The following is a 27,068-nucleotide window of genomic DNA, read 5'->3' as shown; positions in this document are numbered from 1 at the left end:
TGGTTAGGGAAGAATAATGATTCGAACAATGGTCCACGAGAGTCGATTCATGGTTCACAAAGGTAGTTTAGGTGTAAAAAGTTTGTTTAAAGTTTGGGAAGAAAATATTAAAGTTGGGATTAATTCGGCAGTAAAACGCTTTACGGTTTAGTAAATAAAGAATTAAATCAAAAGGCTCAATTTTACGTTAAATAAAAATATTGAAGTTAAATTTAAGCTTAAATAATTATTTGGGATAATCTCGAGTCAACAAAAGTGAGAAAAAGTCAAAATCGAGAATTTTAGAGTCCAAGGGTAAAATTGTTATTTTACGTCCCAGGTACTACCAAAGGTCTGGCAGTGCCCCGAAGAATCATAACGCATGCTAAATGATATTTCAAAACGTTTAGAACGAAAATAAGGGATTTTATGATTTATGATAAAGTTGTACAATATTTATTTTTAAAATGCTATTTTACGAATTTGGAAAGAACGCGATATTTAATGATTAAAAATGAAAGAAAAATATTTTGAAGGATGTTAATTGACCGTGAAAAAAGGATATGATATATGATTTTTGAGAATATTGTGAGGGAGAAGTCCCTAGAAGAAGTCTGTTTACGGAAAAAGGCCCTAGAAAGAGCCCAACGATCGTATTTCCAATTTACGTCGGTGCCTAGTGCCCGTCCCCATGTGCAATAGTGAGCTAAGACTGATTAGTCGACCAGAGGATATAGCTAGTCACTTTCAATTATCAAACTTCACCCAAAACGATAAATGATGTAAAGCTTTATTATTTGACGATTTATGATTAATTATGCTTACAAATTTATGCTAGTTTATTTTAAATAAAAATATGCTTTTTAATACATGTACTTGCATATGTATTATTTGCTACTCATTTTTAGAACGTGCTGAGTCATTAGACTCAATAGGTTTGAATGTTGCAGGTGAGGATGAGGTGAGGGAGGCGCTGACGCTTGAGTGGATCGAGGCTGACAGTAGACTCCCGAGTGACATTTATTTTCTGCATTAGCTTGATTGAAATAAAGATTTTGATAATTATATATTAAAGATTTTCATGTTTTATTTTGATGTTAGTTGATCATGTTAAAGGTCGACGTATTATTTATGGTAATTAACGAGTTAGGGATTTTTGTACACTTGATATTTTAAACGTTAAATAATATTTTGATTATGAAAATGTTAAGTTATTTTTTTATTGTGAACTTCAAATTCTATTATCATTAAAAAAATTTAATAAGATTTTAAAGTTAAAAGTAATGGACATTTCAATATTCTATGATAAATATCTCACTACCGACGTTCATTCGAGGTTGAAAAGAGAGTTTATGAGTCTCCGTCAGGGGGACTTTTCTGTTGGTGAGTTTGTGCAGAAGTTCGATAGGGGCTGTCATTTTGTGTCCTTGATTGCCAATGATGCTACGGAGAAGTTATGACACTTGGATGGATTGAGGTCGACGATCCATCGAGATGTGATGCTGAATGATTCTATTTACTATACTAATGTCATTTCTAAAGCTTTTCGAGCCGAGCAATCTCTGAAAGATATTGACTGGGAGATACAGCACAAGAGGAATTGTGCCCAACAATCAAGTCAGCAGAACAAGAAGCCATTTAAGGGAACACTGAAGCGGCCAGGACAGTACAAACCATAAGGACAACCACCTAAAGAAAACGTCCGGAAGACTGCTGAGAAGCTACTTTTCAAGGAGTGCAATCGCCATCACTACGGCAAGTGCATGTGGGGCACCTATAAGAGCTTCAAGTGCGAACAAATGTGGCATAAGGCTGGTGATTGCCCATAGATTAAACAACCTACGACTGGAAGGGCTTACGTGATACATGCTGAGCAAGTGGAGCCAGATACTACGCTTATTACAGGCACTCCGACTATTTAAGCGTCTTACATTGCTTTCTTGCTTGAGATAAAGCATGGATGCTAGAATTAAATCGAGATGGATTGAACTTTATGATTTAGAATTGAATGTTTCAAATTCTAAGGTATTAGGCATATAATTTTTGCAAGCATTAGCTATGGGGATCAAATTGTAGAAGATTGAAAACTTAAAAGACTAAATAGCAATTCTTGAAAATCATTGAGGAATACTTAGTATAATTCGAAAATCTTTAAGGGGTTAAAATGGCAAAATTCGAAATTCCCTAGGACTAGATTGAATTTTTTTTAAGTTTAAGGGGTCACTTGGAAATTTTCGAAATTTAAGGGGTTGAAATACTAATATAGGAAACTAGAAAGGGCCTAGATGATATGAAATTTCTAAATTTTATGGCCTTAATCGAGTATAGTGCAAATATTATCAGGACGAATTTTTTTATCGGGCGTAGCTACTTACGCTTTGCTAGATTCTGGGGCTACGCATTCTTTCATACTTGAATCCTTCGTGAAGCAATTGAGAATCTTACAAGTGGACTTAGAGTCAAGATTCAGAGTTACAGTGCCTTCTGACAAAACAATGGTCTCTACAAGCTTGGTTAAGGATGTGGAACTTAAATTGCAAAAGGATGTTATACCGGCGGACCTTATTGTATTACCAATGCCCGAGTTCGATATTATTTTGGGCATGAATTAACTCACACTAAATGGAGCTACTATTGATTTTCGGCAGAGGTCAGTATCTATTAGACCTCCCAATAAGATAGAATTTGTCTTTGAGGCTGCAGAAAACAATCAAATGTCACATATCATTTCATGCATTTGTGCAAAGAAGCTTATCTGAATATGTTGTCAAGGTTTTCTTGCAAGTATTATATATGTACCCACTATTGACAGTCGATTGATCGAGGATGTGGAAGTTGTCAAGGACTTTTCGAACGTGTTCCCTGATGATGTTTCTAGTATCCTACCCGAGTGAGAGGTGGATTTTTCCATTGAATTGATGTCTGGTACTGTGCCGATCTCTAAAAAACCGTATTGCCTAGCGCTTGCTGAAATGAAAGAATTAAAAGATCAAATTGAAGAGCTGCTAGACAAGGGATTTATTCGCCCTAGTTTCTGTCTATGGGACGCGCTAGTACTGTTTGTGAAGAAAAAGGATGAGAGCATGAGACTGTGCATCTATTACAGAGAACTAAATAGAGTGACAGTGAAGAATAAGTATCCATCACCCCGAATCGAAGATTAGTTTGATCAATTGCAAGGAACTTCATTATTTTCAAAGATAGATTTACGGTCTGTATATCACCAGCTGAGAGTAAAAGAGACGGATGTGCACAAGACGGCTTTCAAGACTAATGCTCCGGCGATCTTCATGGATCTCATGAATCACGTATTACAGCCGTACCTCGATCAGTTTATTATTGTTTTCAACGATGACATTTTGATCTATTCCAAGTGCTCAGAGGAGCCTGAGTAGCACTTGAAGACGACCTTGCAAGTGTTATGAGATCGAAAATTATATGCAAATTTCAGCAAGTGCGAGTTTTGGCTAGAGAGGGTGACATTCTTAGGCTACATCATGTCAAAAGAGGGAGTAGAGGTCGACCCATCTAAGGTCGAGTCAGTCAAGCAGTGACCAGTGCCTAAAAATGTGACAGAAATTTACAGTTTCTTGGGTTTGGATGGCTACTATCGTAAGTTTATCAAGGGTTTTTCGTCCATTGCAGTACCCTGGACATCATTGACGAAGAAAAATTCGAAATTTGTATGGAGACCGGAGTGTCAAAATAGCTTTGATCAGTTGAAGCAAGCACTCACTACCACACCAGTCCTAATGATGCCGACAGAACAAGGGGAATATGTGTTGTACACCGATGCTTCGAATCTAGGATTGAAAACAGTTCTTATGCAGCATGAGCGAGTCATAGCGTACGCATCTAGACAGCTAGAAGTACATGAAAAGAATTATCCGACGCATGATCTTGGGCTTGCAGTAGTCGTATTTACTTTGAAAATTTGGAGGCACTACTTGTATGGTGAGAAATGCAAGATCTTTACGGAGCACAAAAGCCTCAAGTATTTCTTCACCCAAAAGGAGTTGAACATAAGACAAAGAAGATGGCTAGAACTTGTAAAGGACTACGACTACGACATTAGCCTTCATCTTGGCAAAGCTAATGTAGTGGCGGACTCTTTGAGTAGGAAATGGTCAGTGTTGGCCCATTTATCAGTACAGAAGCCACTACAAGTGTAAATTCAACGGTTTGATCTTCAAGTTTATGCTAGGGGAAAGGCCCCTAATCTCGCTAAGTTGACAGTACATTCCACTCTGCGAGATAGCATTCGAGCCGAACAGTCTAATGATGATCAATTACTAAACTGGAGACAATGGTATGAATCAAAGGGCAACATGTTATATTCAGTTGAGGATGGCATTGTTAAGTATCGAGGTCGACTATGGGTTCCTAGTGGTGATTCACTTAGAGTTGACATTATGACTGAAACTCACAGTAGCTCTTATTCTGTTCATCGCGGAAGTACCACTATGTACAAGGACTTGCAACTTTTATATTGTGGCCGTGAATGAAACGAGATATTATGTGCTTTGTATTCGAATGCTTAACCTGTCAACAAGTGAAGGCAGAGTATCAAAGACCAACGGAAATGCTTTGACTCCTTCCTATTCCCGAGTGGAAGTGGGAGAACATTACTATGGATTTTGTGGTAGGATTGCCAAAGACGGTGAAAGGACTCGATGCCATTTGGGTAATAGTAGACCGCCGTTCAAAGTCAGCACATTTCCTACAAGTGAAGATGAATTTTTCCATGACACAATATGCGGATTTATATATTCGAGAGATAGTCAGACTGCATGCAATTCCTGTTGCTATATTGTCGGACAGAGACACGATTCATTTCATCATTCTGGAAGAATTTACATGCGGCCTTGGGAACCAAACTACTATTCAGTACCGCATTTCATACTCAGACAGACGGTCAGTTTGAGAGAGTCATACAAATTTTAGAGGATCTTCTCCGAGCTTGCGTGATCGATTTCCAAGGGAGTTGGGAACTGAAACTACCTCTAGTGGAGTTCACTTAAAACAACAGCTATCATTCATTTATTGAAATGTCTCCATACAAGGCACTCTACGGAAGGAAATGTTGATCGCCTATCCGTTGGGATGAGGTAGGAGAGAGGGCTACGATGGGACCCGAGATAGTTCAGCACATCGCTGAAATGTTCGCCAAGATCCGAGACAGAATGAGAACTGCTCAGAGTCGACATAAGAGCTACGCGGACAAAACAAGACGAGATCTCGAGCTTGCAATAGATGATCACTTGTTTATAAAGATAGCACCTATGAAGGGTGTTATGAGATTTGACAAGAAAGGTAAACTTAGTCCAAGATTCTAAAATGCTGGAGCCCAAATTATTTTACGAGACAAGCTTGATTTTATCCGAGAAGCGGGTTTTGGGCAAACGAGGGACTTTTAAAGGACCAAAAGTATTATTTTTGAAAACTAATTTTTGTAAACTTTTATTTTTCAATTAAATAGGTGTTATTGGGCCTAATTTACTTAAGATTAGTAGGGCCAATTGCTCCTAAATACAAAGTCCCAAAACCTTAGCCCATTAACATGCAAATTTCAAAAGCTATAAAATAAAAATCCTATGTTTTTGTACACCATTCAGCTGTCCATCACACACACAACACACACAATATTTTCAAAAATTTGGAGAGGAAAAATAAAGGAGTTCTCGTCGCCCGCTCGTCTCCCTTCGCAACCCACGCCAACGATCGCATATTCGAGCGTTCTAAAACGCAAATGCACGCTTCAAAACTTCTTTGACGCACCATTCAAATAATTTTATGCTTGTTTTAATTATTTTTGCATGAAAAATATTGAAGCATGAACCGTTTGACGATAAAAAAATATTTTCAAAGTTTGATGATTTTACGCTTGTTTGAAAAATGTAATGACTCATAAGGACACGCTGCCAATAGGAGGTGTTTGAGGGACGAGAAAAGAGTATTTAAGGGACAAAATACATGCTAGAACCAAGCTTGGAAAGGGAGGCAACCAACATAGGGTTTTCTAGGGCTTCTCGTGGGAGGAAGGCTATGGCTAGGCAGCTTGGCTGCGTGTGTGATATGAATCTAGCCAGCCACTATGCGTACCAAGAACCAATCCCGAGAGGACGATTGAAGATGTTGAATTTTGCCCTTCATTCGACCAATGAAAGCTTGGAAATAAGGCTCGAGGGGTTCGGGTTGCATCACCATCCAGTAGAGGAGCTTGGGGAACATGAACACAATGATGGAAGTGTTTGGAATGTAATTCAAGTGCAAATTGACTATGAGGACAGCAGTATGCGCGCACCCACGCAAGAAGACGCGCAGCCGCGCGCGCATTGGCAAGAACCGCGCGAGCAGCCGTGCCCGAAGTGGCGCAACCGGCGCGCGCCCCAGCGCATGAATGGGCGCAGCTGCGCGCCCTTGCGCGTAAACCCGCGCTACCGCGCGCTCCGGGCTGGACCAAGGCAGAATTGTGCGCGCCATGGCGCGAGATCACGCGCTACCGCACGACCTTCCATGTAGAATTTGTTCACAACTTTCTTTATGACTTTTTACACTACTTTTTCTTGTATTTTATTGTATTTATATGCATTGTATTAACCAAAAACGTGATAATTCAGATTGATAAAAATATATTGAGGATTTTTCTCAAATTTGCAAGGCATTTTTGCTTTGTTCTTCACAAAAATCAAACTTATCAAAGATTGCATCTTTGTGGCGTTTGTCGATTGTTTTTCGCACGGATTGTCAAAACAAGTTCTTTGAAGGTTCGTATGAAATTTGATTGTTATTCTCGTTGATATTTGTTGCTATGTGTTAATCGCTTAGAGGTGAATATCACAAATCGTTACTTGTTTCAAAAGATCGGGACAAAAAAAAATCGATCCTTGTTCGTTATTGAATTGAGGGCGCAATTTCAATAATCGTGTTTGCTTTTCATTCGTACGAGGATTCGTATCATTTGGTATTAGAGCTTTTGGTTCTTTTTTATTCAAGTAAGCGTATCCGTTCTACTCCTCGTAGGATTTTCAATACCGATTTTCGTGTAGCGATTTTTACGTATTTGTTGGATAAAAACAAAAACAAAAACAAAAAGAGGTACAATATGCTTGATAGTCAATTTCAGTCATTGTTGGTAGAATTTGGGAAAAGAATGGAGGAAGAATTTAAACATTTGCGTGGAAGGTATGGGCGAGTTGATGAGAGTGGAAAGATGAGTAAAGAGGAGAGAAGCACGGCGACACCAGCGAGGAGTTCAAAACGTGGATATCAAGGTACATCGCAATTCTCACATAATTGTATTTCTGATATTCGACATTTGTGGTGTCTAGAGATAGGACATGATTTTCATCATTGTCCAAATGAGGATGTGAAGGTAGTGGATTCAACTTCCAACCTTGAAGCCAAACATGTGGATGATTTGAATGTTGAGGTTGATACTCCAATTGTGTCTCATGCGAGTATTTAGTGTTGTGGTGTGGAGGGTGAGTTGTTAGATGATGTGCAAGTTGTTTCTTTCGCTCAACTATCTACGAATGTAATATGTATTGGTGAATCAATTTGTTATGAGTTGAGAGAAAAAGAAAATGAGATGGCCGAAAAAGAGAGTGATAAAAAAGGCGGGATGGCCATCGAAGAACAAAAAGAGTTGTGTGAAAAAGAGGCCAAACAAACAAAAAAAGAAATTATATGTATGGCTCAAAAGAGTGAGGATGAGCGAATCTTTATTTTGAATAAACCACTTCATGTACATCGGTGCAAAGTTGGTTTAATTTATTTTAATGAAATAGCCGGTTCGATCCCGAGCATTGTTAAACTCTACTTGCAGGATTGTGGAAAAGGCATGAAAAGTATTGATCTTCCTAGCTATCAAGAAAAACAAGATTTGAGGACAAATCTTTTTGAAGAAGGGGAGTATGATATGAATCTAGCCAGCCACTATGCGTACCAAGAACCAATCCCGAGAGGACGATTGAAGATGTTGAATTTTGCCCTTCATTCAACCAATGAAAGCTTGGAAATAAGGCTCAAGGGGTTCGGGTTGCATCACCATCTAGTAGAGGAGCTTGGGTGTGGGGACCCGGGCTCTAACTCGATTCTTTTTGGGATTAGTTGGATCTTTGCTAGAAAATGTGGGCCAAATTTTTGCTTTTAACATTAATTCAAATGTATATAAACAGGCACAAGGTCTTTATTTATTTTATCTATACAAACATAATATACATGTCTTGTCCAGTACATATTCAACAAACTATTATTCAAATACAGTACATGACAAAAGTACAAACTACTAGTACATCTGCTATGCCCGTGATCACCACGTTATATCCATCTCTCATCTCTGTTGCGACCCAGATCCTGCCCTACCTGTTGTTATGCACACATACAGACACAACAACAGCCGGAAACTCCGGTGAGAATAAATCCCAGTATAAAACATGTATACATGCATGTCATGCAGTTTAATACAAATCATAACACATAATCAGTAATTATGACTCATTAGTGAATACAGATAAAACAATCTGACTCTTACTCTTTAACTCGACTGGTATCTAAGTCTAGGGATCCCGGTGTGAATAAGATGTAACAGGTCTCCCACCTACTCACCCAATTGTGGTGGCGTTACATCTTACTCCTAAACTTCGGTCTGGTCTGTATCGAAATCTACAATCGGAGTGAATCTGATCCGAAGCATCGATATCACCGAATGTTTAGAAAATTGGCGTATCTACCAATGACACTCCTATCTCAGTACATATATATAAATCAATATAAAGTACAAACAAAACAAGTATGTGATTTTGTTGAGAAACTCAAATTGAATCTCATTTGAGTTGTATCTTCCCCAAACAAACATTGAATTATACCTTCTTGTCGTTCGTAGAAGTCGAAGTCTCGTATTCTTGATATCGAATCTATCAAACCAAATCTGAAATGACATATATACAATGCACCATATCAAATTCTAACTCAAAAGGATACACATACGGAGCAATATTCAATCTCGGTACATTTCGACGGCATAACGGCGTAGTTTCTCGATACCGGTCAACTCAAACTTCAATAATCAATAACCATAACTCATAACCCTCATCATAAAGACATGATAGTACTCAAAATGTGCATAACTTAACACTAAACATGCTAGAAACAGTAACAATAGCTTATAATGGTCCGTTCTTCGATCCGGTTGCGAATATACGTTGCTTAAAATCTCAAGAACATATTATGGAGCTCAATTCATCATTCTCCCAACACATATATATCAAAACATGTTGAAAGTGAACAATACTTACATCCTCTTGTAGCCCTTGATGTAAGGAGCACAAATCTATGTTTGGATTGAAGTTTGGATTGCTAGAGTTTGCACAAGATCAATTATAGAATGGAAGGTACCATGCCTTTGCTCTGAAATCTCTCTCTCGGTTTTCTTGCTGCAATCTGGAGGAATGAAAGAGACAACATATATATATTGCATGGCCAAGAACACATGGCTCATTCTTTTGATTACACGTCACGCGCATATGCGCGAGACCTACTGGTCTCGACAATGTCAATCTTAACTCCTCGCGCATATGCGCGCTTCATCTCGTGCATATGCGCCAAAGATTCTGGACGTGTCGCACATATGCGCGTATCTACTCGCGGATGTGCGCCACTGTTTCTGGAAATGTCGCGCATATGCGCCGAGCTCATCTCACACCAAAAATTGCATCTACTTTTCCGTCTCTTCCGGTCCGATACAATGCGTCTACAATCCCCTTAATTATCAACAAAACAAGACTGATTATGATAATCCAATTCTCGGGCCTTACATTTCTCCCCCTCTAAGAAATGATTTCGTCCTCGAAATCGACTTCAATCAATCGAAGTATATACAAGATGCAATATAATCAAAACTGAATAAATACTCACGTCATAGAAATAGCTCGGGATATCTCTGTCTCATATCTGCTTCTGTCTCCCAAGTCGCTTCCTCGATGCCATGACGACTCCACTGGACTTTCACAAGTGGAATAGTCTTTGTCCTGAGCTGCTTCTCTTTCCGATCAAGAATCTGTATCGGTTGCTCAACATAACTCAAAGTCTGATCAAGCTCGACTTCGTCAGGCTGATTGATATGAGAAATATCTGGCATATATCTACGCAACATCGATACATGAAAAACGTCATGTATCCCAGATAAATAAGGAGGAAGAGCCAGTCGATATGCTTGATCGTCAATCTTCTCAAGAATCTCGTAAGGACCGATGTATCTAGGAGAAAACTTTCCACGCTTGCCAAATCTGACAATGCCTCTGAAAGGAGAATTCTTTAAAAACACTCTGTCTCCTTGTTCAAATACCAACGGTCTACGTCTGATATTGGCATATTTGGCTTGTCTATCCTGCGCTGCCTTCATTCTCTTCTGAACGATCTCTACCTTCTCAGTCATTTCACGAATCATATCTGGCCCAAGTTCTGGTACCTCAGATATATCATCCAAGTACAACGGAGATCTGCAATTCTTGCCATACAAGGCTTCGAACGGAGCCATCTCAATGCTCGTCTGATAGCTGTTGTTGTACGAGAATTCACAAAGTGGCAGTGAATCTTGCCAACTAGTGCCGAAATCTAGCACTACAGCTCTCAACATGTCCTCTAAAGTCTGGATAGTCCGCTCTGACTGTCCATCTGTTTGGGGATGATAGGCAGTACTCAGGTGCAATGTCGTACCTAAAGCCTGCTGCAATCTGTGCCAAAAGTGTGAAGTGAATCGTGGATCACGATCTGATACGATAGATTTCGGCACACCATGCAATCTGACTACCTCTCTGACATACAACTCTGCCATCTGATCGTGTCGATATGTCATTCTGTATGGAATAAAACACGCTGATTTGGTTAATCTGTCAATAATGACCCAAATCGCCTCACAGCCCCGGGATGATCGAGGTAAATTTGTCACGAAATCCATGGAAATGTGATTCTATTTCCACTCAGGAATAGATAAACTCTGAAGTAAACCTACGGGCTTCTTTCTCTCGGCCTTTACCTGTTGGCAATTCAAGCACTTAGACACAAATTCTGCAATATCTGACTTCATCTGTTTCCACCAGAATTGTGTCTTCAAATCGTTGTACATTTTCCTGCCACCAGGATGAATACTAAACCGACTACAGTGCACTTCTGACATAATCTGTTGTTTCAATTCTGGAACATCTGGCACTACAATACGGTTATTCACATACAGAACAAAATCATGTACCTGATACTCAGACTGATGTACTGATCTGACCATATCAATCGACTTCTGCACATCCTGATCAGTTCTTTGGGCTTCCTTGATTCTCATAATCAAATCTGGCTCAACTTGAATCGTAGCAAGTTCCAATGGTCTACTATCTGTGTCAAATACTAAACCAGACAAACAGCAATCTTCAACTAAATTCAAAACACCTATCGTCGATAAAGATAGAGCACATACCTTTCGACTCAAGGTGAAACGTCCTGCCCTTTTTATTGCTTTAAAAGTACTAGAAATTTATTTTTTTTTAAACCTCACTTCGCATTGGCCGAACCATAAAATATTTTTGACATCATTTTAAAAATAAACATCCAACTGCTATTTAAAAATCCAAAGGAAAATATTTTATGGCATAAAATCGTCAAACATTTTACCAAACCTAAAAAACAATAATTTGAAAATAATTGCCCATACTAAACCTCTCAAAAATCCCTCAAATGCATAAATAAATAATCTTAAAAATCTTTAACTTAAATCATAAAGCATAATGCGGAAAATGTAGAAGCGCTGGTCCTCGGGTTGTGTGCGCCTTCAGTCCAGTCAAATCACTCATCAAGTCCTCCGTCAATACCACCTACATCCATCACACCTAGTGAGTCTAAAGACTCAACACACCATAATCTTTATAACGAGTAATACGTAATACAGTCAACATATAACGGTGAAAAATATTTGTGCTTAAAATATCGTTTTCATGAAGATGCATAAACATAAAATTTTTGTAAACATTTTCATGATGCATAAAACTTTATCATAAACATTTTCATAACATGCAAACATGAATTTCCTTTTCCTCAACATGACATGACATAAAAGCTTAAACATAATCATGAACATTTCCTCTTTTTTCTTTTTCCTTTGTTGAATTCAGATCGTTAATTGTGACTTTCTTGACATGACATGACATGACAATGGATCCATCTAAATAAAACCACAGTACTGGGCGGCGGGGGATACCAGCAACACTCTCACCGGTCAACTGGGCCCTGGCCTAACATGATCGAATAGGAATACGATCGTCGGGGCTCCCTCTAGGGCCTTCTCCCATGAATGGGCTCCCTCTGGGGCCTTCTTCCCTCACGATATTCTCATTCTTACCTCAAACCTCATAACCTCATAACCTCATATTCGTAATAATGAAAACACGATCGTCGGGCTCCCACTGGGACCATAACCCTCACGTCGTCGCCATCATTAACGAATTAGTCACAATCACTTCACTTCCTTCAACATTTATATTCTCACCACTTTATAAAAATCATGCATAACATAACATTTTATTTTTGAAACCAAGCATGCAACATGTCTTTTAAATGTCTTCCTTAAATCATAGAAATCAAATAGACATTTTAAAAATCATAATTTAATCATAAGCATTTCATAAACATTTAAAAATAATCATAATATCATAAAAACAGTATTTAGGGCACTGCCATGACCTTTACTAATTTCACGGTGTAAAAAGACCGTTTTACCCCTGGACTAAACATTTTACCTTTTCGAGTTTTTCTTGATTTCATGACTCTAACATGTCCCAAATAATTATTTAAGCTTACGTGAATTTTTCCATAATTTTATTTGGCATAAATGTTAGACTTTTTCAATTATCTTTTCTTGATTGTTTTAACTGTGTTTTAATCCCGAAAAATACCAAACTGTAATATAAAATTCCTAACTTCCAAATTTAGTCTTTTTATATTATTTTAGCCCTCATGGACCACGACTCGACCCCCGTGAGTCCTTTTCCAATTTTTCATTATTTAAAACACCCTATTTGACACCTAAACTTCGACCCCGAGCCATCTCTTAATTTTATCGAGTTACCCTCGGACCATAACGAACCAGATACTGCCCAACATGCTAGAGTACCCAACTGGACCAACAAAACCCACGGAAAACACCAGAACATAACAACCCAAGTTCCCCAAGTCCCACCATGTACAGGCCGAGAGCTTCATGTGCATGACCCTCACGTTTTTGGTACCTAGAACTCTAACCCATGGCTTGGCTCTCTAACCTGCCTCTCCAGCACTCGCCTAGGACCCTAGGACACACTCTGACCCAGCCATGGAACCCCAGGCCCAGTCCCGCCCATCTCCTGCCTGCGCTGGAACCTGCGCGCGATTGCAAAAGGGCTCTCGGGTAGGAGTCCTTCTTCACAAGGACTCCTCCCAGCCCTCATGACTCGAGTCCTAGCATGGCTAGGACTCCACTCTGACCCCTTACAGACCCTGGCTAAGCCCTGACTCAAGCCATGATCGAACCCAGCCCTCCTGCCCAAAACCGCAGCTATGATCCTGTGACAGCAACTTACATGCAGCATGCATTCCCGATCACGGGTGGTGTTTAAGTGATTATCTAGGACTCTAATATGTGTGAAAAACACTACTGGATTGACTCCTAATCATGGCAGCCCTTTACACAATACATAAACATGATTTAGGAATCAAAAACTTTGTTTAAACATTCATGCAATACTCAAAAACGAAAATACATCAAGGTGTCACTTGTTTTTTTCATGTTTTTCATGCATACAATAATTCAAATCATAATATGATATGATGGATGAGAAAATGAAGATTTAGGCGTGCCTTTGCGTAATATACGCACGAAATATCGTTGACGTCGAAGAACGGATCGAAACCAAGGCTTGTACTCTCTTTAACCTTCGAATAAACCCTTCTGAAATTTGTGTGTGCAGTGCCGTGAGGTTGAGAGTGGTGGTGGAGAGTTTCTGAATTTTTTTTTTATTGTGCGGCGTGCAAGTGGGTGCCAGGAAAAGGGTTTCTAGCCTTTTTAAATAGTAATTAAACAACTAAATAGGCTTTAGGCCTATTAAGCCCCTAAATTAAGCCCATTAGTACTCATTAGGATTTAATAAAATTTAACCAAAGTTTTGTTTAATTAAACATGTGAATTTATTAGCCGGGTTGCCAAAAAGCTCGCATTTTAGTTGAAAAACCAACACCGATAAAATTTACGCCCCGGCGTATAAAATCACCTCAAACCCTTAATTTCACAAAAATACTAAAAATCATCGACCATCTTTAAATAATTAAAAATAATTATTTAATAAAAATATTTTACGTTTTCTTCAGCCCTCGGTCCCCGTTCCTCGATCGTCACTTGAATATTCCTAAAAATACCACTAAATGCATGATGATAATAAAAGTCTAATTCAGCATATAAACAAGTATGTCACATAATTAATTAGCAACTAAAATCAATTAATTACTCATTTTTTTTTTCATAATTTCCTAGATTCGCATGCAGTCGGATTACGTCGTCTTAATTTTGGACCTTACAATTCCTCCCCCCCTTAAATAAAATTTCGTCCTCGAAATTAGAACTTACCGAATAGATCCGGATAGCGACTCTTCAAGTCCCTCTCGGTTTCCCAAGTAGCTTCCTCTTCCGAGTGATTCAGCCACTTGACCTTGACCATTGGAATGACTTTGTTACGCAATCGTCTTTCTTGTCTAGCCAGAATCTGGACAGGTCTTTCTTCATACGACATATTTGGAGTTAGTTGAAGAGGTTCATAATTAAGCACATGTGACGGGTTAGACATGTACTTCCGCAGCATCGAAATGTGGAACACATTGTGAACTCCAGAAAGTGCGGGTGGCAATGCCACTCTATAAGCTAGTGTCCCAATCCTCTCCAAAATCTCGAATGGGCCAATAAATCTAGGACTAAGCTTGCCCTTCTTGCCAAAACGCATAACACCCTTCATGGGTGCTATCTTCACAAACACGTGGTCGCCTACTGCAAACTCCAAGTCCCTTCGTCTTTTATCCGCATAACACTTTTGTCGGCTTTGCGCAGTCTTCATTCTATCACGAATTTTGACTACCAGCTCAGCTGTCTCTTCAATCACATCTGGACCAATATCTCTTCTTTCCCCAATCTCGTCCCAATGAATAGGAGATCTACACTTCCTTCCATAGAGTGCCTCAAAAGGAGCCATTCCTATTGATGATTGATAGCTGTTATTGTAAGTGAACTCCACTAAAGGTAATTTTGGTTCCCAACTACCTTGGAAATCAATAACACATGCTCGCAGTAGATCTTCCAAAATCTGTATAACTCTTTCTGACTGACCATCGATTTGAGGGTGGAACGCTGTACTGAACAATAACTTGGTCCCCATCACTGCATGCAGACTTTTCCAAAAATACGACGTGAACCTCGGATCCCTGTCAGAAACGATGGATACAGGAATCCCATGCAGCCGAACTATCTCCCGAATATACAAGTCGGCATACTAAACCATGGTGAATGTCGTCTTAATAGGTAGAAAATGCGCTGATTTCGTAAGACGATCCACTATCACCCAAATGGCATTGAATCCTTTAAATGTCTTTGGCAATCCCACAACAAAGTCCATGGTGATATTTTCCCATTTCCACTCGGGGATAGGGAGTGGTTTTAATTTTCCCACTGGTCTTTGATGCTCTGCTTTGACTTGCTGACAAGTCAAACACTCAGATACATATCTCAGAATGTCCCTCTTCATGCCTGGCCACCAATATAACAACTGTAAATCTCTATACATCTTCGTACTACCCGGATGAATGGAATATGGCGTGTCATGGGCTTCCTTCATAATAAGTTCTCTCAAAGAATCGTCACTAGGAACCCATAGACGGTCTCGATAACGGACTAAACCATCCACCACTGAATATAGATTCCGGCCCTTGGCTTCATCTCTAGCCCTCCACTTTAGCAACTGCTCATCAGTAGACTGTCCATCCCGAATTCTGTCTCTCAAAGTCGACTGCACTGATAATGTGGCAAGATTAGGGGCCTCGCCCCTAGCATACACTGCAAGCTCAAACCGCTGTATCTCGGACTGCAACGGTCTTTGGAGTGATAAATGAGTGATAACTGCTGCTTTTCTACTCAATTTGTCTTCCACTACATTAGCTTTCCCCGGATGGTAGCTAATGTCACAATCATAGTCCTTTACCAATTCGAGCCATCTGCGCTGTCTCATATTCAACTCCTTTTGGGTGAAGAAGTATTTCAAACTTTTATGATCGGTGAATATCTTGCACTTCTCCCCATAAAGGTAGTGTCTCCAAATTTTTTGTGCAAAGACTACTGCTGCAAGCTCAAGATCATGAGTAGGGTAGTTCTTTTCATGAATTTTCAGCTGTCTTGACGCATAGGCGATAACTCGGTCGTTTTGCATCAGAACTGCACCCAAACCAAGCTTAGAAGCGTCGGTATAAAGAACATACTCCCCTTGCCCCGATGGCATAGATAACACTGGTGCGGATATCAAGGCTTGCTTCAACTTGTCAAAACTGTCTTGACACTCGGACCCCCAAATAAACTTCACATTCTTCTTAGTCAAAGATGTCAAAGGCACTGCAATAGATGAGAACCCCTTGATGAATTTGCGATAATAGCCAGCTAGTCCCAAGAACTGCGAATCTCGGTGACACTCTTTGGTACTGGCCACTCTTTTACTGCTCAACTTTACTCAGATCAACCTCCACTCCCCTACTAGAAATAATGTGGCCTAAGAATGCCACTCTATCAAGCCAAAACTCGCACTTGCTGAATTTTGCATAAAGCTTTCTGTCTTGTAAAACTTGCAGTGCTGTCCTCAAATGGCGACTATGCTCCTCTCTGCTCTTGGAAAAGATCAATATGTCATCAATGAAGACAATAATAAACTGATCCAGATATGGCTGAAATACGCGATTCATGAGATCCATGAAGATCGCTGGCGCATTGGTCAACCCGAATGGCATAACCATAAACTCATAGTGCCCATATCTCGTGCGAAACGCTGTCTTGTGAACGTCAGACTCTTTGACTTTCAACTGGTGGTATCCAGATCGCAGATCAATCTTAGAAAATATCGATGCTCCTTGCAACTGATCAAATAAATCTTCAATTCTTGGCAGTGGAAGCTTATTTTTGATAGTGACCCGATTAAGCTCCCGATAATCGTTACAAAGACGCATGCTACCATCTTTCTTTTTCACAAACAAAACCGGTGTGCCCCACGGAGAGTAACTAGGGCGAATAAAACCCTTTTCTAGTAGTTCTTGGATTTGATCTTTTAGTTCTTTCATTTCAGCAGGTGCTAGACGATAAGGTGCTTTAGATATAGGAACAGTGCCCGGCATGAGATCAATAGAGAATTCCACTTCACGATCGGGCGGAATGCCAGAAACGTCTTCGGGAAAGACGCTAGGAAAATCCCTCACAATATCAACATCTTCTAACTTCTGGCTGATGGATTCATGTGTAGTAGTGACACATGCTAAATACGCCCGACATCCATGCTTAATAAGCTTCCTCGTACATAGACAAGAGATAATGTGCGGCATTTGCTGGTTTCTTGCCGCCTCGAAAACAAAAGATTTACCACTAGGTGGCCTAATAGATACTGATCGCTGACGGAAATCAATCGAAGCTCCATTTGCTGATAGCCAATCCATCCCAAGTATAATATCGAATTCGGGCATAGGAAGCACAATAAGATCTGCCCGAACAACATCTCTGAATAAACGAAGCTCCAGATTCTTAACAATCTTAGACGTGAGCATCTGATCACCGGATGGAATCGAAACTTTGAAACCCAAACCCATATCTTGAGGAGTAATATTTGGTCTTTTGATGAAGGTTTCTGATATGAAGGAATGTGTAGCTCCTGAATCTAGTAAAGCATAGGTAGCTACTCCTTGAATGATGATCCTCCCTGTGATGGAAATGTCTTTTAAATCTTTTCATGTTGAAACTTAAGGATTTACTATCATTAATTCCCAAGGTTGGATGGAGATTTCGTGTTGAACTTAAACATTTCTAGGAAGAATTGCACTTTAGTCCCTAAACTTTTGGAATTTGGAAAATTGACCCATAATTTTCGAATTATTGTACTTAAGTCCATATATTATTCGAAGTTCTGATTTAGTCCTTGATTTTCGAGACTTTGCATTTTGATCCTTAAGATTTCAGAATTTGCACATAGGTCCCTTAATTTCGAATATTTACATTCAAGTCCCTTAAATTTTCGAAAATTGCATATTGGCCCCCCAATGATTCGAAATCCCCTTAAATATGATTTTCTTTAATTTTGGCCCTAAATTTTTTTTTGAAATCGTAACATCCTTCACATAAAATAAGGCACAAAATTCGAATCATTTTTCTATGGTTTCTAAAATCATCGCTTAAGTCCAACTAGGTAGAACATGCAACCTAATTTATTCTAGGTTGAAACTTAATCACAATTCAATTCTAATAACCAATTTAACATTTCATGCAGAAATAAGCAATATAAAAATGTTAAATGACTAGGTTACCCGTGATGAGTGTAGTGTCTGCCTCTTCCTCAGCTTCCTCGGCGTTCATAACATAAGCTCGGGCCGTAGTAGCTGTTTTCCTCTTTGGGCAGTCATTGGCTATGTGTCCCTCCTCCTTGCAGTAGAAACATTTACGAGATCCCCATTCGCATTTGCCAAGATGAAAACGGTTGCACTGTTTGCAAGGTTGCCTCTCAGCAGGCTTAGGTGCTCCCGGATTTTGTGGCTTTGGTGGCACTGGCTTCTTGCCTTGACCTTGGGGCTTTTGAGGCCCTTGAGTTCTAGGAGGTCCCGTATATGGCTTCTTGGTAGGCTGATTATTATTCTGATGTTGTTGCCTCTTGCGCTGAATCTCAAAGTCAATGTCCTTTAAGGACTGCTCAGCTTGATATGCATAAGTAACTGCCATAGCATAATTCTCCGGACGCATCATCATAACTTTATCCCGAATGGTAGGTCGTAGGCCATCCTTGAAATGCCTAAGTTTTTCTTCCGCGTCTCCAGCAATAAGGGGTACAAAGTGGCAACCCCTATCAAACTTCTTCACAAAATCAGCAACAGGTATGTCTCCCTGACGGATAATCATAAATTCCCTCTTTATCTGGCTTCTGACATCAGCAGTAAAGTATTTCTCATAGAATTTCGTCTTGAACTGTGCCCAAGTGAGTGTAGCAAGGTCAACACCATGCTCGGCTCCTTCCCACCATAAAGAAGCGTCGTCCCTAAGCAGATAAGTAGTGCACCTCACACGGTCGGCGTCTCCCATGTCCAGATACCGAAAATGTACCTCGAGTGATCGGATCCAACTCTCTGCAGCAAATGGATCGGTGGTGCCAGAAAATTGTTTCGGCCCTAGCCTCCGGAACTGCTCATAAATATCATGCTGTGGCCTAGGTGGCTGCTGTGGCTGCTGCTGCTGCATCTGCTGTAACTACAACTGTAGCTGTTGCTGCTGTAACTGTTGCTCGAAGAGACGAGCCATACCCTCTAATGCACGAGTAGCAGGATCCCCTGGAGGAGGAGGTGGTGGTGGTGGTGGTGCATTCCTTTAACTATTCCCTCGGCGATTAACACTGTTCTCTGCCTGATTTTCGATAACGGGTACGCGTCTAGGAGGCATTTTATCTTAATGTTTTCCAAATTCTAACGTAACCAACATGCATTTAAATCTAAGTTCTCTAATCATGTAACACATCCTGACTTAATTAGCATTTTAAGCATGCAAGGCAATACTACTCAAAAAGCTATTAAACATGTATCATAAACATAATATCCATAACGTCATGCAGGTTAAATCATATAGAATCACATAAAGCAAGTAAAACTTACAACTTGAGGCTTGACGACTGATCTTCCCGGCGCTGATGGTGGCACAACCCTTTACAGGACCTTTGCTCCGATACCAACTGAAACGTCCTGCCCTTTTTATTGCTTTAAAAGTACTAGAAATTTTTTTTTTTTTAAACCTCACTTCGCATTGGCCGAACCATAAAATATTTTTGGCATCATTTTAAAAATAAACATCCAACTGCTATTTAAAAATCCAAAGGAAAATAGTTTAAAGCATAAAATCGTCAAACATTTTACCAAACCTAAAAAGCAATAATTTGAAAATAATTGCCCATACTAAACCTCTCAAAAATCTCTCAAATGCATAAATAAATAATCTTAAAAATCTTTAACTTAAATCATAAAGCATAATGCGGAAATTGTAGAAGCGCTGGTCCTCGGGTTGTGTGCGCCTTCAGTCCAGTCAAATCACTCATCAAGTCCTCCGTCAATACCACCTACATCCATCACACCTAGTGAGTCTAAAGACTCAACACACCATAATCTTTATAACGAGTAATACGTAATACAGTCAACATATAACGGAGAAAAATATTTGTACTTAAAATATCATTTTCATGAAGATGCATAAACATAAACATTTTTGTAAACATTTTCATGATGCATAAAACTTTATCATAAACATTTTCATAACATGCAAACATGAATTTCCTTTTCCTCAACATGACATGACATAAAACCTTAAACATAATCATGAACATTTTCAATTTTTTCTTCTTCCTTTGTTGAATTCAGATCCTTAATTGTGACTTTCCTAACATGACATGACATGACGATGGATCCATCTACATAAAACCACAGTACTGGGCGACGGGGGACACCAGCAACACTCTCACCGGTCAACTGGGCCCTGGCCTAACATGATCGTATAGGAATACGATCGTCGGGGCTCCCTCTGGGGCCTTCTCCCATGAATGGGCTCCCTCTGGGGCCTTCTCCCCTCACGATATTCCCATTCTTACCTCAAACCTCATAACCTCATATTCGTAATAATGGAAACCCGATCGTCGGGATCCCACTGGGACCATAACCCTCACGACGTCGCCATCATTAACGAATTAGTCGCAATCACTTCACTTCCTTCAACATTTATATTCTCACCACTTTATAAAAATCATGCATAACATAACATTTTATTTTTGAAACCAAGCATGCAACATGTCTTTTAAATGTCTTCCTTAAATCATAGAAATCAAATAGACATTTTAAAAATCATAATTTAATCATAAGCATTTCATAAACATTTAAAAATAATCATAATATTATAAAAACAGTATTTAGGGCACTGCCATGACCTTTACTAATTTCCCGGTGTAAAAAGACCGTTTTACCCCTGGACTAAACATTTTACCTTTTCGACTATTTCTTGATTTCATGACTCTTACATGTCCCAAATAATTATTTAAGCTTATGTGAATTTTTCCATAATTTTATTTGGCTTAAATATTAGACTTTTTCAATTATCTTTTCTTAATTGTTTTAACGGTGTTTTAATCCCGAAAAATACCAAACTCTAATATAAAATTACTAACTTCCAAATTTAGTCTTTTTATATTATTTTAGCCCTCATGGACCACGACTCGACCCCCGTGAGTCCTTTTCCAATTTTTCATTATTTAAAACACCCTATTTGACACCTAAACTTCGACCCCGAGCCATCTCTTAATTTTATCGAGTTACCCTCGGACCATAACGAACCAGAACCTGCCCAACATGCTAGAGTACCCAACTGGACCAACAAAACCCACGGAAAACACCCAAACATAACAACCCAAGTTCCCCAAGTCCCACCATGTACTGGCCGAGAGCTTCATGTGCATGACCCTCACGTTTTTGGTACCTAGAACTCTAACCCATGGCTTGGCTCTCTAAATTGCCTCTCCAGCACTCGCCTAGGACCCTAGGACGCACCTGACCCAGCCATGGAACCCCAGGCCGAGCCCCGCCCATCTCCTGCCTGCGCTGGAACCTGCGCGCGATTGCAAAAGGGCTCTCGGGTAGGAGTCCTTCTTAACAAGGACTCCTCCCAGCCCTCATGACTCGAGTCCTAGCATGGTTAGGACTCCACTCTGACCCCTTACAGACCCTGGATAAGCCCTGACTCAATCCATGATCGAACCCAGCCCTCCTGCCCAAAACCGCAGCTATGATCCTGTGACAGCAACTTACATGCAGCATGCATTCCTGATCACGGATGTGTGAAAAACACTACTGGATTGACTCCTAATCATGGCAGCCCTTTACACAATACATAAACATGATTTTGGAATCAAAGACTTTGTTTAAACATTCATGCAATACTCAAAAACGAAAATACATCAAGGTGTCACTTGTTTTTTTCATGTTTTTCATGCATACAATAATTCAAACCATAATATGATATGATGGATGAGAAAAGGAAGATTTAGGCGTGCCTTTGCGTAATATACGCACGAAATATCGTTGACGTCGAAGAACGGATCGAAACCAAGGCTTGTACTCTCTTTAACCTTCGAATAAACCCTTCTGAAATTTGTGTGTGCAGTGCCGTGAGGTTGAGAGTGGTGGTGGAGAGTTTCTGAATTTTTTTTTTATTGTGCGGCGTGCAAGTTGGTGCCAGGAAAAGGGTTTCTAGCCTTTTTAAATACTAATTAAACAACTAAATAGGCTTTAGGCCTATTAAGCCCACTAGTACTCATTAGGATTTAATAAAATTTAACCAAAGTTTTGTTTAATTAAACATGTGAATTTATTAGCCGGGTTGCCAAAAAGCTCGCATTTTAGTTGAAAAACCAACACCGATAAAATTTACGCCCCGGCGTATAAAATCACCTCAAACCCTTAATTTCACAAAAATACTAAAAAGCATCGACCATCTTTAAAATAATTAAAAATAATTATTTAATAAAAATATTTTACGTTTTCTTCAGCCCTCGGTCCCCGTTCCTCGATCGTCACTTGAATATTCCTAAAAATACCACTAAATGCATGATGATAATAAAAGTCTAATTCAGCATATAAACAAGTATGTCACATAATTAATTAGCAACTAAAATCAATTAATTACTCAATTTTTTTTTCATAATTTCCTAGATTCGCATGCAGTCGGATTACGTCGTCTTAATTTTGGACCTTACACAAGGCATCCGCTGCTGCATTTGACTTCCCTGGATAGTATTTGATCTCGCAATCAAAATCTTTCAACAAATCGAGCCATCTACGCTGTCTCATGTTCAACTCTGACTGAGAAAATAGATACTTCAGGCTCTTGTGATCAGAGTAAATCTCAAATTTCTCGCCATAAAGATAGTGACGCCAAATCTTCAATGCAAAAACGATGGCAGCCAATTCAAGGTCATGAATTGGGTATCGGGTCTCGTGTGGCTTCAACTGTCTAGATGGATACGCAATCACATGACCTTGTTGCATAAGAACACATCCTAGCCCTCTGTGAGATGCATCACAATATACAACGAAATCGCCAGTACCTGAATGAATCATCAAGACAGGTGCACTGGTCAGCCTCTTCTTCAACTCTAGAAAGCTAGACTTACACTCCTCAGACCATACAAATGGAGCATTTTTCTGTGTCAACTGGGTAATCGGCTTTGCAATGCTGGAGAAATCTTTGATGAATCGTCGATAGTACACTGCCAGACCCATGAAACTGCGTATCTCAGGCACAGAAGTCGGTCTGGGCCAACTGATCACAGCTTCAACTTTACTCGGATCTACAGAAATACCGTTTCCAGATATAATATGACCCAAGAAGACAACCTGTCTTAGCCAAAACTCACACTTTGACAGCTTAGCAAATAATCTCTCATTTCTCAACGTTTGCAACACAATTCTCAAATGATTGGCATGCTCACTCAGATTCTTAGAATACACCAAGATATCATCAATAAAAACAATCACAAACTCATCCAAATACCTCTGAAAGACACGGTTCATCAATCCCATAAACACTGCTGGAGCATTCGTTAAACCAAAAGGCATGACAACAAACTCATAATGTCCATACTTGGTTCGGAATGCTGTCTTCGGTATGTCAACATCTCTAACTCTCAGTTGGTGATATCCCGATCGCAAATCAATCTTGGAATAGACAGATGATCCCTGTAACTGATCAAATAAATCGTAAATACGCGGCAATGGATATTTATTCTTCACCGTTGCTTTATTCAGTTGCTGGTAATTGATGCATAATCTCATGGAACCATCTTTCTTGCGCACGAATAGCACTGGAGCACCCCAAGGAGACACACTGGGTCTGATATATCCCTTGGCTAGAAGATCTTCTAACTGTGCTTTCTATTCTTTCAACTCTATCGGCGCCATCCTATACGGAGCTCGAGATATAGGAACGGTACCTGGAATAAGATCAATACTGAAATCTACCTCTCGGGCTGGGGGTAGCCCTGGGATCTCATCTGGAAATACATTCGCAAACTCCCGTACTATTGGCAAATCTGCCAATGTCGGGCTCGAATTCTGTAGGTCTACAGAATAAATAAGGAACCCCTCTGCTCCTTTCTGCAGCAATCTACTCATAGTCAGAGCAGACACTAAGGGAATCCGAGATCTGGAACCCTTACCGTAGAATTTCCATTCTTCTGTCATTTCAGGTCTGAATCTGACAATCTTATGAAAACAGTCTCCGGTGGCTCTGTACTTGGTTAACATGTCAATCCCGACAATACAATCAAAATCAGATAAGCCAAGTACAACACAGTCTAAATCAATCTCATGTCCCTCAAACTGTAGTATACACTGTCTAACTGAAGTCACAGATATCAAACCACTTCCCAATGGAGAAGAAATAGACACTACAGTAGACAATGACTCGACAGGCAATGCATGTGTCAATGCAAAACGTTCTGATATGAATGTATGTGATGCACTTGTATCTATCAACACATATGCAGGATAACCGCAAAGAAAACAGTTACCTGCAATCACATCGTCTTGTGCATCTTGGGCTTGTTCCTCCGTCAATGCAAACACCTGAGCCTATTGTCTGGGAGGTTGGCTCGCTGTCTGGCCACCTATGGCTCTAGGCTGGGACTGTGTATGAGTGGGCTGGAAGGAATGGACAGACGAAGCTTGCCTCTCAGGCTGAGTCACTGATGCAGATGACCCTGCACCCTGAAATCTCTGTGCACCTCTCTGTGGACTGACTTTGGCAAAATGTCCCTGTTGCCTACATATGTTACATCTGCCCATCACTCCTTGACACTGCTCTGTGGCATGTCGGCCTCCGCAAGAACTACAATACACAGCGGAAAAATCCGTACTCTGTCCAGGACCTCCCTGTCGTGACCCGCTGGAGCTCGACGAACTGCTTGCCTTTAGCTTTCAAAGAATCTTTCTTACTACTACTACTGCTTCTACTATCAGATCGAGGAGGAGGTAGGGGAAACTGTGCGGCAGGCTGTGGCGGTCTCTGACTCTGAGCACTATAGGAAGCTCCTCGCTGCCTGATCAAGCCAGCCTCTGCTCCTTTTTCTCTGTTCAGTACATCAGAAAAGGTATTGGGTCGTCCCGTGTTCACCAAAGTAAAAATATCAGGGTTTAAACCATTGATGAATTGATCGGCGACCGCTTCATCATTTCCTGCCACGTGTGGCGCAAATCGAAGAAAGGAAGAAAACTTGGCAACATACTCTTCTATGTTCCATTGCCCCTGTCTCAAGTTTGCAAATTCGGTTCCTTTGTCTTTTCGATAGGAGACTGGAAAGAAACGTTGATAAAATTCATCCTTGAATACCTTCCAAGTAATATCGATACCTCTATGCTCCAAGGCTCGTTTCGTTGTAAGCCACCAACTCTTTGCCACTTCCTGCAATTGATGCCCAATCAACTTCACTCTCCGTTCATCTGTATAGGCAAGAGATTCAAACAGCATCTCTATATCGTCTAGCCAGCTCTCACAATCCACTGCAGTCTCCGTGCCCTTCAAGGTAGGTGGATGGAATGACTGAAACCTCTTTAATAACGTCTCCATAGGTGTAGCTGTCACATCCATCTGAGTACCTGACGTACTACCCTATTCTGGCACTTGACCTGCAGCTGGTTGTGGTATTCTTCTAGGCGGCATATCTGATTATCAAAAGGTTAGTACACAATCTATACAATCTGTCTCAGCCCTCCTCTGATCATATACCTCTGATCCAGAATCTGTAACACCCTCGACCGGTTTTAATAAAATAGCAGCGGAATTTAAAATTTTCTAAAAAGAAAGAAGGATTTAAAATACATGTCAATGTATAATCAAAAGTATATACATGATCAATCAAATGATACAACAAAAATACAAAATATCATTTTTGTGATCATGTCAAAAATGCTATCAAAATAGTTTTCTTCCTTCCTTCTCTATATGCATATGACTCCGGCCCACAATCAACGTCCCGGCCCGTCGCTCTTATCTGCATCACATTAAATAACTAAAATGAATATAAAACTCAGCAAGTGGAACTCTTACATAGCAATGGATACATATATCATACTCTGTAAAACATGGCTTTGAAATCATTAAATACCATAAACTCTTGAAACATGAATAACATAGCATAATATAACAATAAGATGGTATTTCTCTTTTCTCTGTTGGATTGATATCTATATAGTATCTCTGTCTCTGTACCTATATCCCATCGATATACATCGATAACTCTGAGGGATATAAGCCTATGGTCGTTGATCAACTAATTGCATGCAATCTATGACTATGTATCTATCAATCCAATAAATCATTTAAACTCTCTCTTTGGCATTAAATCAAACACTTTGAAGACTCTTTTCTTTTGTATTCCCTTTTTCACAATTGAGACATAAAAATGCCTCTATAATATACAACAAAGTGTATCAATACATAATATGAATCAAATGGAAGGGAATAACATGATAAAACCAATGAAACACCATACATATACTATCATGTGAGCACAAGGAATGAAATTCCACTTACAACCAATAAAACCCTTGAATATAATCCCTTGGTTGAAATCCTACAACAATAAACCATATATTGCACCATTATCAACTCAATAATCATAAACCCATATCAATAAATCCATAAAACCAACACAATCACCAAACCCAAGTTTTTTTCCAACACCATAATCAAGAAATAAACAAACCCA

Source organism: Primulina tabacum, chromosome 6 (assembly GCF_025594145.1).
Source record: "Primulina tabacum isolate GXHZ01 chromosome 6, ASM2559414v2, whole genome shotgun sequence".
Taxonomy (NCBI): domain Eukaryota; kingdom Viridiplantae; phylum Streptophyta; class Magnoliopsida; order Lamiales; family Gesneriaceae; genus Primulina; species Primulina tabacum.
This window is presented reverse-complemented; position numbering follows the sequence as displayed.